The sequence below is a fragment of the Glycine max genome, chromosome 20 (assembly GCF_000004515.6).
Source record: "Glycine max cultivar Williams 82 chromosome 20, Glycine_max_v4.0, whole genome shotgun sequence".
Lineage (NCBI taxonomy): Eukaryota > Viridiplantae > Streptophyta > Magnoliopsida > Fabales > Fabaceae > Glycine > Glycine max.
Window position 1 is genome coordinate 22,341,061 of NC_038256.2, and position 13,978 is coordinate 22,355,038.

Genomic DNA, 13,978 nt, shown 5'->3' on the forward strand with positions numbered 1-13,978 from the left:
GTGGTACCGTGGAAGTATGGCATAGAAGGCCCCGACAGAAGGCAGAACGCGTCTGTCATACATGTTGGGAATGGCATGCCGGCGGCTAAGATCACAAATATTTTTGGTACAAGCGGCATGACTTGTAATGGACGTATTTTTGCTCCTCCTGAACTACTAACAAGGTCGAAAGACAAGGGGAAGGTAAAAACAGATATGGGCGAGACAGAGAAGACGGGCCTGACCGTGAATGACGAGGCCCCGGTTGGAAAGCTTGCAAAGGAAGGGGACGACCTTAGCAAGAGAGAGATATAAGCTGAGGAGGCAACTGAATTTCTGAGAATCATTCAACAGAGTGAATTCAAAGTAATTGAGCAATTGAACAAAACTCCAGCAAAGATCTTTCTATTAGGCTACTCATGAATTTCGAGCCTTGTCGGGCATTATTGGTAAAAATCTTGAACGAGGCCCATGTAGTGCAAGACATATCGGTGGAGGGTTTCAGGGGAATAATCAACAACATCACCGTAAACAACCACCTGACCTTTGCTGACAAGGAGATGCCAGTTGAGGGCAGGGGACACAACAAGGCTTTGCACGTGTATGTTAAGTGCATGGACGACATAGTGGCCAAAGTACTCATCGACAATGGCTCTTCTCTCAATGTCATGCCCAAAACGACATTGGATAAATTGCCATTTGATGCATCGTATATGAGGCCAAGCTCCATGGTGGTAAGGGCTTTTGATGGTAGCCGTTGTGACGTGAGAGGAGAGATCGATCTCCCAATTCAAATTGGGCCACACATGTGCCAGACAACTTTCCAAGTAATGGACATAAATCCCGCCTATAGTTGCTTATTAGGTCGGCCTTGGATCCATTTTGTTGGGGTGTTCCCATCAACATTGCACCAGAAATTGAAGTTTATGGTGGAGGGGCAGTTGGTTATAGTGTCCCGCGAGGAAGACATACTGGTGAGTTGTCCGTCTTCTACGCCTTATGTTGAGGCTGTGGAAGAGTTGCTGGAAATGTCATTTCAAGCATTGGAAATTGTGAACAATGCTTATGTGGAGTCTCTTTCGGTGCAACCATGTTTATCTGATGCCTTCTTGATGGTGGCCCGAGTTATGTTAAGGGATGGGTATGAGCCTGAAATGGGTTTAGGTCGGAACGGTGATGGCACGACAAGCTTGGTGAAGTTTTCTAAAAACTGTGGAAGGTTCAATTTGGGTTACGAGCCTACGCATGTCGACATGAGAATGGTTGCCTCAGAAAGGAAAGAAAGGAGCTTGGCCCGTTTACAAGGGCGGGGACCACAGGTGGAGTGGGTCCCCATTTGTCACATCGATGAGAGCTTTGTCAGTGCAGGATGGATGCATGATGATCAGGTTGCTGTGCTAGACGAAGAGACCCATCAAGACCAGCCAAACTGGGTGCAATCATGTTCCCTGGGTTTTGAATTGAAGAATTGGCAAGTCATGGAACGATCCGAGATTTCTATGTCAAATCCAATGTAATCAAGTAGTTCAAACCCTACTGTTGGGCCTAGGCTTTAGGGTTTGCTCCCTTGTTGGGTGATAGGAGAACATGGGTGTTTTCAAGGCAGATTTCTATCATTTTGTGGCTAGTCGTGCATTTCGAAGGAGGTTAGAGATTTATCAAGAGAAAAAAATCAATTAAGTCATAAGAGAATAGAAAAGTAAAATAAAAAATAAAAAGGGGGAAAATAGAGAAGAAGAACAAGTTCTTTAGAATAAATAAACATCCAAACCATGTGTGGAGTTGTTGTAAAGAGAAAAATAGAAGAAAAAATAACAATAACTTAGTTAAGGCATGAAAGGATAGGAAGTAATCGCCCATTCCAAGCTGCTAGCCAAATCTTTATGCCTGCTCTCCTATGCACGACAAAAAAAACAAAACAAAAAAACAAAAACAAAACCAAAGTAACCAAGGCAACCAAAGCCAAAATTTCCTACAAGTCCAACCTTGGAAAGACCTATTGATCCGTGATGATTATGCGCATTATCCTTGATTTGATGGGAAATGGCTTTGAAATCAATTTATGACATATATGTGATTTGGAATTGAGATGAAACACTTGCCTGTGTGAAGCTTTATACACCTTTGAGCGGTTTTCCTCTATTCGATCGAGTCTAGTGTTTCTTCTAATGCTCCTTTAGAAGCGAAATACAAAATATCTTAATCTCATTCTTGGTTATGAGAAAATTCTATCTTTGTGCTTTCATTTTTCATTCGTCGCATTGTTTCTGGAAACATATATGTTTTGATTGGTTTGGGGGTTTGATTTCTATACCAAGAATGTTCGCATTTGTTGGATTGAGTGGCCTTAGAATAATTAAGAGGGGGGGGGGGTTGAATTAATTATGAACGTGTCTTGACTAATTAAAAATTTATCCTTCTTAATATTACTAGATTCAATTAGGTTTTACTACTAAGTTATGAGAAAGTAATGAACAGAAACAATAACTTAGACAAAAGTAAAGCGGAAATAAAAAGTACACAACGGAAAGATAAAGAGTGTAGGGAAGAAGAAGACAAACATAAGATTTATACTGGTTCGGCCACAACCCTTGCCTACGTCCAATCCCCAAGAAACCACCAGTTCTTGAGATTTCCAATAACCTTGTAAAATCCTTTACAAGCAAAGATCCACAAGGGATGTACCCTCCCTTGTTCTCTTTGAACAACCAAGTGGATGTACCCTCCAGTTGAACTGATCCACAAGAGATGTACCCTTTCTTGTTCTCAGTATTACAACCCAAGTAGATGTACCCTCTACTTGTACCACAAAGGATGTTCCCTCCAATGTGTTAAGACAAAGAATTCTTAGGCGGCTAGTCCCTTGAATCTTTGTAAGGGGAAACAAAAGATATCTCAGGCAATTAGTCCTTCGAAATCTTTTGTTTAAAGGGAAGAGGAAGAATCAAAAGAATTCTCAAGCGGCTAGTCCTTTGAATCTTTTGGCAAGAAGGAGAAGGAAGAATCAAAAGAATTCTCAGCCGGTTAGTCCTTTGAATCTTTTGGCAAGAGAGAAGGAATGAAGAAGAAGAACAAGTTTTTGGTCAATGAACTTTTCTTGAAAGAGAAAGTATTGAACAAAAACTTTTAGAAAAATGAAGAGAAATGAATGAAAGAAATCTGTTATGCATTAAAGGAAATCAGTCTCTTTAAATTCGTGCCATGGTCACATATTTATAATCATTTAATGACTCAAGTTAAAGTTTGTGACTCTTGGCAATTTCTTTAAAACTAGTCACTTTTTAAAAGTTGTAACTCTTTTGAAAACTAGTCACTTTAAAAGTTGTGACTTTTTTGAAAAACTCTTCAGAAACAAGTCACTTTAAGAATTGTGACTTTTGGAAATTTATTTTTCGAAATCAGTCACTGGTAATCAATTACCATCATAGTGTAATCAATTACACATCAATAGATGTGACTCTTTATGTTTAAATTTGAAAATCAAAACGTTTAGAAACACTGGTAATCGATTACAAGTATTGTGTAATCGATTACACAAGTTTGAAATGATTTGAAAAAGTTTTATCACAAGTTGTGACTCTTGAAATTTGAAATCTAACGTTTTAAAACATTGGTAATCAATTACATTATTATGGTAATCGATTACAGCTTTGTAAATCAGTTTGAAAATAATGTTGGCTACTGGTAATCGATTACTGCCTTCTGGTAATCGATTACTAGAGAGTAAAACTCTTTGGTAAAATTTTTCTTTTGAAAAATTCTTTTGAACAAAATTGTGCTATTCAATAGTTTTTGAAAAACTCTTTTAATACTTATCTTGATTGAGTCTTCTCTTGATTCTTGAATCTTGAGTCTTGATTCTTTACTTGAATCTTGAATCTTGATCTTGATTATTCTTGATTCTTGATCTTGATTCTTGAAACTTGCTTGACTCTTGATTCTTTGGCATCATCAAAATAATCTTGGAAGGTATTGCTTCCACAACATTTAGTAAAAATTTTCAAAGACTTCAATGTCTTCTGTCTTTTACATTTAAAAAACTTCAATGTCTTTTGTCTTTTACATTTTTAGAGACTTCAATGTCTTCAGTATTATACATTTTCAGAGACTTCAATATCTTCAGTATTTTATATTTCAAAGACTTCAATGCCTTCAGTCTTTTACATTTCAAAGACTTCAATGTCTTTTGCCTTTTACATTTTCAGAGACTTCAATGTCTTCAGTATTATACATTTTCAGAGACTTCAATGTCTTCAGTATTTTACATTTCAAAGACTTCAATGTCTTCAGTCTTTTATATTTCAAAGACTTCAATGTCTTCTTTCTTTTACATTTCAAAGACTTCAACATCTTCTGTCTTTTACATTTCAAAGACTTCAATGTCTTCTATTTTTTACATTCCCAAAGACTTCAAATGTCTCCAATTTTGTTATGCAAGACTACAACGTCTTTTGTTTAATACTTTCAATACTTCAATATCACTATCCATTTTTTTTTCAGGTTTCACTTCCTTTGTTTCCTCTGGCAACCAATTTCGAATAACAAGATTGCTCAGATGAAATTAGTATCCTTATCTTTACTTACCTTTTCATTTTCAATAAAAGATAAGTAAAAAGGGGCATCTGTCAGACCCTAATTTCGTCCGGGGACCATCGTTCGTTGATCTTTTGGTTCTTGCTAGTCGACTTACTACATTGAACGCTAGTTACAATGCAAGGCGATGAACCACTCGATGTTTCGATCTGGAAAACAAAAGATACTGAGGAAGGAGGGCAAAAGGGTCTTTTTCTTGCATTTTCTAGGCCCGAGCTCACCCAGGCCAACATCTAGCTCGCTTGGCCATCAAATAACTTCAGGGTTAAGAAACCAGCTCGCCTTGGTGAGCACATGACTTCATGGCTAAGGTTCAGCTCGCTTGGGTGAGCTGCAACCGCCCCAAAGTGGCCTTTTGCCTATAAATAGGCATCCTAGGGGGGTTTTGAAGGGGTTCCAGCATTCAACATTGAGAGAAATTGAGTGGATTAAGAGAAAAGAAGAAGGAAGAAGAGGAAATGAAGCTGAGGCACTGCCGAATCACGTCCGCGATCAATCCTTATTTCTTACTTCGTGTTCTTCGTGTGATTGTCAGTTAGTTTTATTTTTAAGATTTGAATGTGATCTATATACCCTTAGGGGTCCCCCTTTGTTATTTTGTGAATATTCATCTCCTCCATCTATCATCAATAAATCTTGGTTTTTGTGAAGTTTAATCTTAACCGACCATTAGCGTCGTAAAGTTGTCTTTTAAAGAGATTGAAAGTTAATAAACAAAACCAAGATAAAAATCAACGCATAACTGAATTTCTTTCCATCAAAGTCACTTGAGATCATTCAAGGTCCAACGCCTTAATGGCCTTTTTTGTTCTTGTTAATTAAAAATGAATCTTTCGAAAGTGTAAAACCAATTTAACACACAAACTTTCTCACTGCAAAGAACTATGTAGGTCTGAATTCCTCATCGCACCTGAGGATACGTAGGAGCAAGGACACCCCCTTGTCGATCCCGAAAAAATAACAAATATAAAAAGGGAAAATAAATAATTTTGAAGTCATATTTTACACACTCGATTAAAGGTCATCGACCCCTTGCGATGGGTGCGTGGGTTGCTAATACCTTCCCTATGCGTAAACAACTCTCGAACCCTTATTTTCAAAATTCACAAACCTCTTTTTGGTTTTTCCTAACGTTCCTCGAATAAACGTTGGTGGCGACTCCCGTGCGTTTTTCCTTTTTGGAAGACACACTTTTTCTTTTTGCCTCACCCTCCCATCGAAGGGTAGGTTGCGATAATCATCATTATCAAGTGTAGAGAAGTATCTTTATATATCTTCCTTATGATGCAATACAAATGCAATATATTCTCCCGTTTTGCACAATGCAATATGCAAAATGCTGAGCAAATGCTAATGCAATGCAGTATGCTAGTTCTCCCCCTTTTGGCACTAACAAGTCCAAAAAGTTTGAATTGTACACAGAATCAAAACAAACAATAGAAATCTAAAAAGAAAGAGCCATAACATTTCATTAATCATAAAAACATTACAACTTTATTCATAAAACTATTAAATGATATCTTAATTTTTTAATCAAACAAAGACAAACAGAAACAAACATAACATAGGTAGAATAAACCATTAAACAACAAAAACAAGCATTGAAACATGACTAAGCTTCATACTCATCGGGGTTAAGGAGGTTACTAAGGGTTAGCCTAGTTTCTATGTTTTCCAACCGAGTAGTGATGTTATCCAATGTACTGTGAACATTAGTTGAGTGCTCTTGATGGAGGTGAAACATAGCATCCATCTTCTGAATCATGAGAGATTCAAAAGGACTCAATTGATGTGCAGGCTCTTGCGTAGCTTCAGCTTCAGCTTCTTCATCCATTAGATCCATGTTTCATGTTGTTGGTGGCTCTCTAGCCATAATCCACTCATGTTCAACAAACCTGATCCCAAGCTTCTTGAGATGCCTTTCGATGATCTCACTAGATGCTTTAGTAAAATCCACTACATCGACATTGAAATAGTTAATGAATCTTGAGGCAAGCACAACATACGAAAATTCATAATCCACTAACTGACGACTCTTCAACTTAATGTCTTCAATCAAAAGTACCCAATTCATCTTGATACCAGATTTAAGACCATATACAATCTGTAGATCATCGTCAGTTACCTGAGTGTGATTACTAGACATCAGAGTAAGAATGTAGGTAATGAGGTACATGAGCATTCTGTCTTCTGCTGTCAGACCACCTACACCTAGGCGATTCCTCAAATTCCTTGCTAGGTCGATGATGTGTCATTATTTTCTCCTATTTCTTAACCCTATTTGTCACCATTTTAATTACTGATTAGCCTTAATTGTCAAATTAATTATGCAGTTTTATCATTTGGGCCTACTAGACTAATTTTGTGTTTTTAATTTAATTTCAGGAGAATTATAAGCAATTGGGCTTGAATCCGGAATTGGGCTTGGACTTGAAGAGAGCAGACAATTTTATTTTATCAAATCTTATCTTATCCAGATTTTATCTCATCTAGATATTATTTCATCTAATCTTATCTTATGTTATCTAGATTTTATTTTATCAAATCTTCTCTTATCTTGTCCAGATTTTATTTTATTTATGGGCTTGGACTTAAAATAGATTTGTAATCTATATAACAGTACCAAGGTTTTAGAGAGGGAGTTTTTTCGTTTTGGAGAATAATTTGAGGTTTTGCAATTCTAGTTTTTACTATTCACGTAGCAATAAAATTCGTTTTCTGCTTCAATCTGCAATTTCGTTTTCTACTGATTAATGGAAGGCTAAGTCTCCAACGTTGTTTTCTCTTGAGGATCAAGCACAACTCTCTTTGAGGTTTTATTATTACTATTGAATTCTGACAAGTTTTTCCTCTTCACCAATTACTCTGTATTTGTTGTTATTAATCCATGCATGCTTAGTGCTTGATTAATTGTCTCTACGCTTAATTTACGTTCATGCTTAATGATCAGTTTCGTTCATGATTAATTGGTGTATGTGTTGCTTAATCACATAATGACAACCTTATGTTAATTTTCGCTTAGTAATTTAATTTAGGGTTGGATTAAGTGGTTGAACTGATTAAGGATAAATTCTCGTAACCTAGGATAAGAGACTTGCTTGTGAATCAAGGGGAAACAACATGTTTTAATTTTGTTATTTTCTAATTAAAATTTGCTCGCTGTTTAAATTACAAAAACAAACAACCTTACCTTGCTCCCAGATTCATTTTCAGTTGGGATGACCTTAAGAGGGTGTTCTTGGAGAAATTCTTCCCTGCATCTAGGACCACTGCCATCAGAAAAGACATTTTAGGCATCAGGCAACTTAGTGGAGAGAGCTTGTATGAGTATTGGGAAAGATTCAAGAAATTGTGTGCAAGCTGCCCTCACCACCAGATTTTTGAGCAACTCCTTAAATATTTCTATGAGGGACTTAGCAACATGGAGAGGAGTATGATTGATGCTGCCAGTGGTGGAGCTCTTGGTGATATGACCCCTGCTGAGGCTAGGAATTTGATTGAGAAGATGGCTTCCAACTCCCAACAATTCAGTGCAAGAAATGATGCTATTGTCCTAAGAGGAGTCCATGAGGTGGCCACAGATTCATCTTCATCTACTAAAAATAAAAAGCTTGAGGGAAAACTTGATGCCTTGGTCAACCTAGTAACTCAGCTTGTCATGAATAAGAAATCTGCACCTGTTGCAAGAGTCTGTGGTCTATGTTCTTCTGCAGATCACCATACAGATCTTTGTCCTTCTTTGCAGCAATCTGGAGTCAATGAGCAACTTGAAGCTTATGCTGCAAACATTTATAATAGACCCCCTCAGTAGCAAAACCAACAACAGCAGAATAATTATGACCTTTCAAGCAATAGATACAATCCAGGTTGGAGGAATCATCCAAATCTGAGATGGACAAGTCCTCCACATCAACAACAACATGTCCCTCCCTTCTAGAATGCTGCTGGTCCAAGCAAGCCATATGATCCGCCTCCAATGCAGCAACAACAAAGACAACAAGCAACTTAGGCTCCTCCTCAACCTTCCTTAGAAAAGTTAGTGAGGCAAATGACCATCCAGAATATGCAATTTCAGCAAGAGACAAGAGCCTCCATTCAGAGTCTGACAAATCAGATGGGGCAGATGGCTACTCAATGGAACCAAGCTCAGTCCCAAAATTTTGACAAATTGCCTTCATAGACTGTGCAGAATCCAAAAAGTGTGAGTGCTATCACCTTGAGGTCTGGCAACCAAATTCAAGTGCCTCCACCAGTAGCAGCACCTGCACCTGAACCTGTCAAGCTTCATTCTAAACCTGAAAAAGAAGATGAGATAGTTGCACAAAAGAGGAAGCTTCCTGATCAGGGAGCTAAAAAAAATTTTCATCCAGGTAGACCTTCTTCTAATAGCTTTCACTTGCAGCAGCCTTCTATCCCTCTTCTATTCCCACCTAGAGCAATTCAAAACAAAAAAATGGAAGAAGCGAAAAAGGAAATCTTGGAGACCTTCAGGAAAGTAGAAGTGAACATACCTCTGCTAGATGCCATCAAGCAGATTCCAAGATATGCCAAGTTTCTAAAGGAGCTGTGCACCCACAAAAGGAAGCTCAAAGGCAATGAAAGGATTAGCATGGGCAGAAATGTGTCAGCATTGATAGGTAAATCTGTTCCTCGCATTCTTGAGAAATGTAAGGACCCAGGTACTTTGTGGATACCTTGCATTATTGGGAACAATAAATTTGAGAATGCCATGCTAGATCTAGGAGCATTAGTTAATGTCATGCCTCTGTCCATTTTCAATTCCTTATCTCTTGGAGCCTTGCAATCTATAGATGTGGTGATTCATTTGGCAAATAGAAGTGTTGCTTACCCCGCAGGTTTCATAGAGGATGTGCTGGTTCGGGTTGGTGAACTTATTTTTCCTATTGATTTTTATGTTCTTAATATGGAAGAGGGATTTCCCCATGGTTCAGTTCCAATTATTTTAGGCAGGCCATTTATGAAAATAGCCCGAACCAAGATAGATGTTTATGCTGGCACATTGTCTATGGAATTTGGTGATATTGTTGTTCATTTTAACATTCTTGATGCCATGAAACATCCATCTGAGGATCATTCTGTTTTTCGTGCTGAGATAATTGATAAAATTGTTGATGATTATATGTTTGATTTTGATTCTGTTCTTCATGGTAGGAAACATCCATTTTTATCTGATTTGCATACTTGTCATTCCTTATGCATTGAATATGAATCTGAGTTTGAATTTGATCCTATGTCTGACGTTTATGCCAAGAGTGAATCTGAATTTAATTCTAATGTTGTACCTCTTGATGTCGATTTTTTAGAGTCAGAATGCACTAACCATGTTGCAGGAAGTACATATACTTCTGACTTGCTTTATGGGGTACAGGCCGAGGAACCTTCTTCTTCTCCTGCCTTGGTTTCTCCCACTGTTCAGCCACCATCCACACCAGAGTTGAAGCCCTTACCAACAACCCTCAAATATGCTTACTTGGAGGACAAGGAAAAATTTCCAGTGATCATCTCTGCCTCCCTTGCTGCTGAGCAAGAGGAGAAGTTGTTGCTAGTTCTCAAGAAGCACAAGAAAGCCATTGGATGGACTTTAGCAGACATTCCTGGTATTAGCCCATCTACTTGCATGCATAGGATACTTTTAGAGGATGGAGCTAAGCTAGTGAGGCAGCCACAGCGGCGACTCAACCCCGTCATTCTAGATGTGGTGAAAAAAAAAGTGACCAAGCTCTTACAAGCTGGAAATATCTACCCCGTTTCTAACAGCCGGTGGGTGATTTCAGTCCAAGTGGTTCCTAAGAAGACATGCCTCATAGTGATCAAGAATGAAAAGGATGAGCTTATCCCCACATGAGTGTAGAACAGCTGGCGAGTCTACATTGATTATAGGAGGCTGAATCAGGTAACCAGGAAAGATCATCTTCCCCTGCCATTCATTGATCAAATGCTTAAGCGCTTGGCAGGTAAGTCTTATTACTGTTTTCTTGATGGTTTTTCTGGTTATTTACAAATTCATATTGCTCCTGAGGATCAAGAAAAGACCACATTCACCTGTCCCTTTGGCACTTTTGCCTATAGGAGGATGCCCTTTGGCCTATGCAATGCCCCTGGTACCTTCCAGCGGTGTATGCTTAACATTTTCAGTGATTTTTTAGAGACTTGCATAGAGGTGTTTATGGATGATTTTACTGTTTATGGATCCTCTTTAGATGCATGTTTGGATAGTCTAGATAGAGTTCTTAATAGATGCATTGAAACTAACCTTGTGCTGAATTTTGAAAAATGTCACTTCATGGTAGAACAAGGTATAGTTTTAGGGCATATCATTTTGAATAGGGGCCTAGAGGTAGACCCTGCAAAAGTTATTTCACAATTGCCTTACCCCTCTTGCGTGCGGGAGGTTCGTTCTTTTCTTGGTCTTTGATGTGCCATCATTTTCTTCTATTTTCTAAACCCTTTTTGCACCATTTTAATTATTGATTGGTCTTAATTGTCAATTAATTAGGCAGTTTTATTATTTGGGCCCATTCAGCCAATTTGATGTTTTTAATCTAATTTCAGGAATTAATGAAGCATTGGGCTTGAATCTAGCATTGGGCTTGAATCTAGAATTGGGCTTGGACTTGAAGAGGGCAGACTAATTTATTCTATAAAATTAGATCTTATCTTATCTAGATATTATTTAGATTTGATCTCATCTAGATATTATTTCATCTAGATCTTATCTTATCTTATCTTATCTAGATTTGATTTGATTTTACTTATGGACTTGGATTTAAAACATATTTGTAAGCTTTGGGGCTGAAAAAAACTATATAACAGCACCAAGGTTCTAGTTTAGGGGCCCCCCCTCTCTCCCTCGCGGGAGACTCTCTCTCTCTCCTCTCTCTCTTCTATTTTTCGTTTTTAGTTTTAGTCTCTCTTCTCTTTCTCTTTTATTTTCGTTTTTTTTACAATTCCAGTTCAGACTTTTAGTTTTATCAATAAAATTTCATTCTCTATTTGATTAATGGAAGGCTAAGTCCGCAGCGTTGTTTTCCCTTGAGGATCAAGCACAGTTCTCTTTGAGGTTCTATTATTACTGTTAAATTCTGTTTAGTTTTTCCTCTTCACTAATTACTTTGAATTTGTTGCTTTTAATTCATGCATGCTTAGTGCTTGATTAATTGTCTCTGCGCTTAATTTACGTTCATGCTTAATGATCGTTTATGAGTAATTGGTGTATGTGATGCTTAATCACATAATGAATGCCTTATGTTGAATTTCGCTTAGTAATTTAATTTAGGGTTGGATTAAGTGGTTAAACTGATAAAGGATAAACTCTCGTAACCTAGGATAAGAGACTTGCTTGTGAATCAAGGGGAAGCAACGTGTTTTAATTCTGATATTTTCTAATTCACATATATTCGCTGTTTAATTTACAAAAGCAAACAACCCCCCCATCGTTACTGTTACTGTTACTGCAAGTATATTATGAACATTTGGCTTGTCACTGCTCGTTGGGAAACGACCTAGGATCACTTCCTAGTTACTACATTTTAATGTTTATTTGATTCGGGTACGGCCTCGATCAGTCTTGCAGGGTTTTATAGGCGCTTTATCAAGGATTTTAGCAAAGTGACCCTTCCACTATCCAATCTACTGCAAAAGAAGGTGGAGTTTGATTTTGATGACCAATGCAGAGAGGCTTTTGATTGCCTCAAGCGTGCGGTGACTACCACCCCTATCATTCAGGCACCTGATTGGACAACCCCATTTGAGCTAATGTGCGATGCATCCACTTACTCATTGGGGGTTGTCCTTGCTCAAAAGATTGATAAGCTACCTCGGGTGATCTACTACGCTTCCAGAACTTTGGATGCTGCTCAAGCAAATTACACTACCACCGAGAAGGAGCTATTAGCGATAGTTTTTGATCTTGAAAAATTTCATTCATATTTGCTCGGTACTCGTGTTATTGTTTATACTGACCATGCAACTCTGAAGTACCTGTTGAAGAAGGCTGAATTAAAGCCTAGATTGATTAGGTGGATGCTTTGGCTCCAAGAGTTTGCTTTGGGGATCCGTGATCGGAGCGGTACACAGAACCTCGTGGCTGACCATTTGAGTAGGATTGAGCGTGTGTCTGAGGACTCACCCATTCGGGATGATTTTCCGGATGACCATTTGTACATTCTGTATAGTATTTTTGATTCCTTCCCTACTCCCTGGTTTGCTAATATTGTGAATTATTTGGTTGCTTCTGTTTTTCCTCCCTTAGCATCTAAAGCTCAAAATGATAAAATTAAGAGCGATGCTAAGCATTATATTTGGGATGACCCCTATTTGTGGAACTTGTGCAGTGACTAGGTTATTAAGAGATGCATTCTATACCATGAGATTGACTCAGTCCTGCAATTCTGTCATTCTTCCGCACCAGGTGGCCATCTTGGCATACAGAGGACAACTCGCAAGGTGCTTGACTGCGGTTTCTTTTGGCCCACCATCTTCAAGGATGCATGGAGAATCTATAGCACTTGTGAGCCTTGTCAGAGAGCAGGCGGCTCACTTTCATGGAGACATCAAATGCCTCAACAACCCATGTTATTCTGTGAGGTGTTTGATGTCTGGGGTATAGATTTTATGGGGCCTTTCCCTGTCTCTTTTGGTTTTTTTTTATATTCTCCTTGCTATTGATTATGTTTCAAAATGGGTGGAAGCCAAACCCACCAGAACTAACGATGCTAAGGTTGTTGTGGATTTTGTTAGATCTAATCTGTTTTGCAAGTTTGGAGTCCCTAGAGCCATCGTTAGTGATCAAGGCACCCATTTTTGTAACAGATCCATGTATGTCTTGCTAAAAAAGTATGGGGTTGTGCACAGAATTTCCACACCTTACCACCCCTAAACTAATGGGTAGGTTGAGATTTCAAACAGGGAGATAAAAAGGATCTTGGAGAAGATTGTGCAGCCAAACAGAAAGGATTGGAGCACCAGGCTAGATGATGCTCTTTGGGTGCATAGGATTGCCTACAAAGCACCCATAAGAATGTCTCCTTATCGGGTTGTCTTTGGCAAGGCATGTCATCTTCCTGTAGAGATAGAGCACAAAGCCTATTGGGCTGTAAAGACCTGCAACTTCTCTATTGATCAGGCTGGAGAGGAAAAGAAGTTGCAACTAAGTGAGCTAGATGAGATCCGGTTAGAAGCCTATGAGAATTCCAAATTCTACAAGGAGAAGACCAAGAAGTTCCATGATAGCTTGATAGCTAAGAAGGACTTCGTGGTTGGACAGAAAGTTTTATTGTATAACTCTAGGCTCGGACTCATGAGTGTTGAGATCAAAAGTGAATCCACAAATAAGAGCTTCAAGGTCAATGGACACCGGCTGAAACCATTCCTCACAAATCCCTGC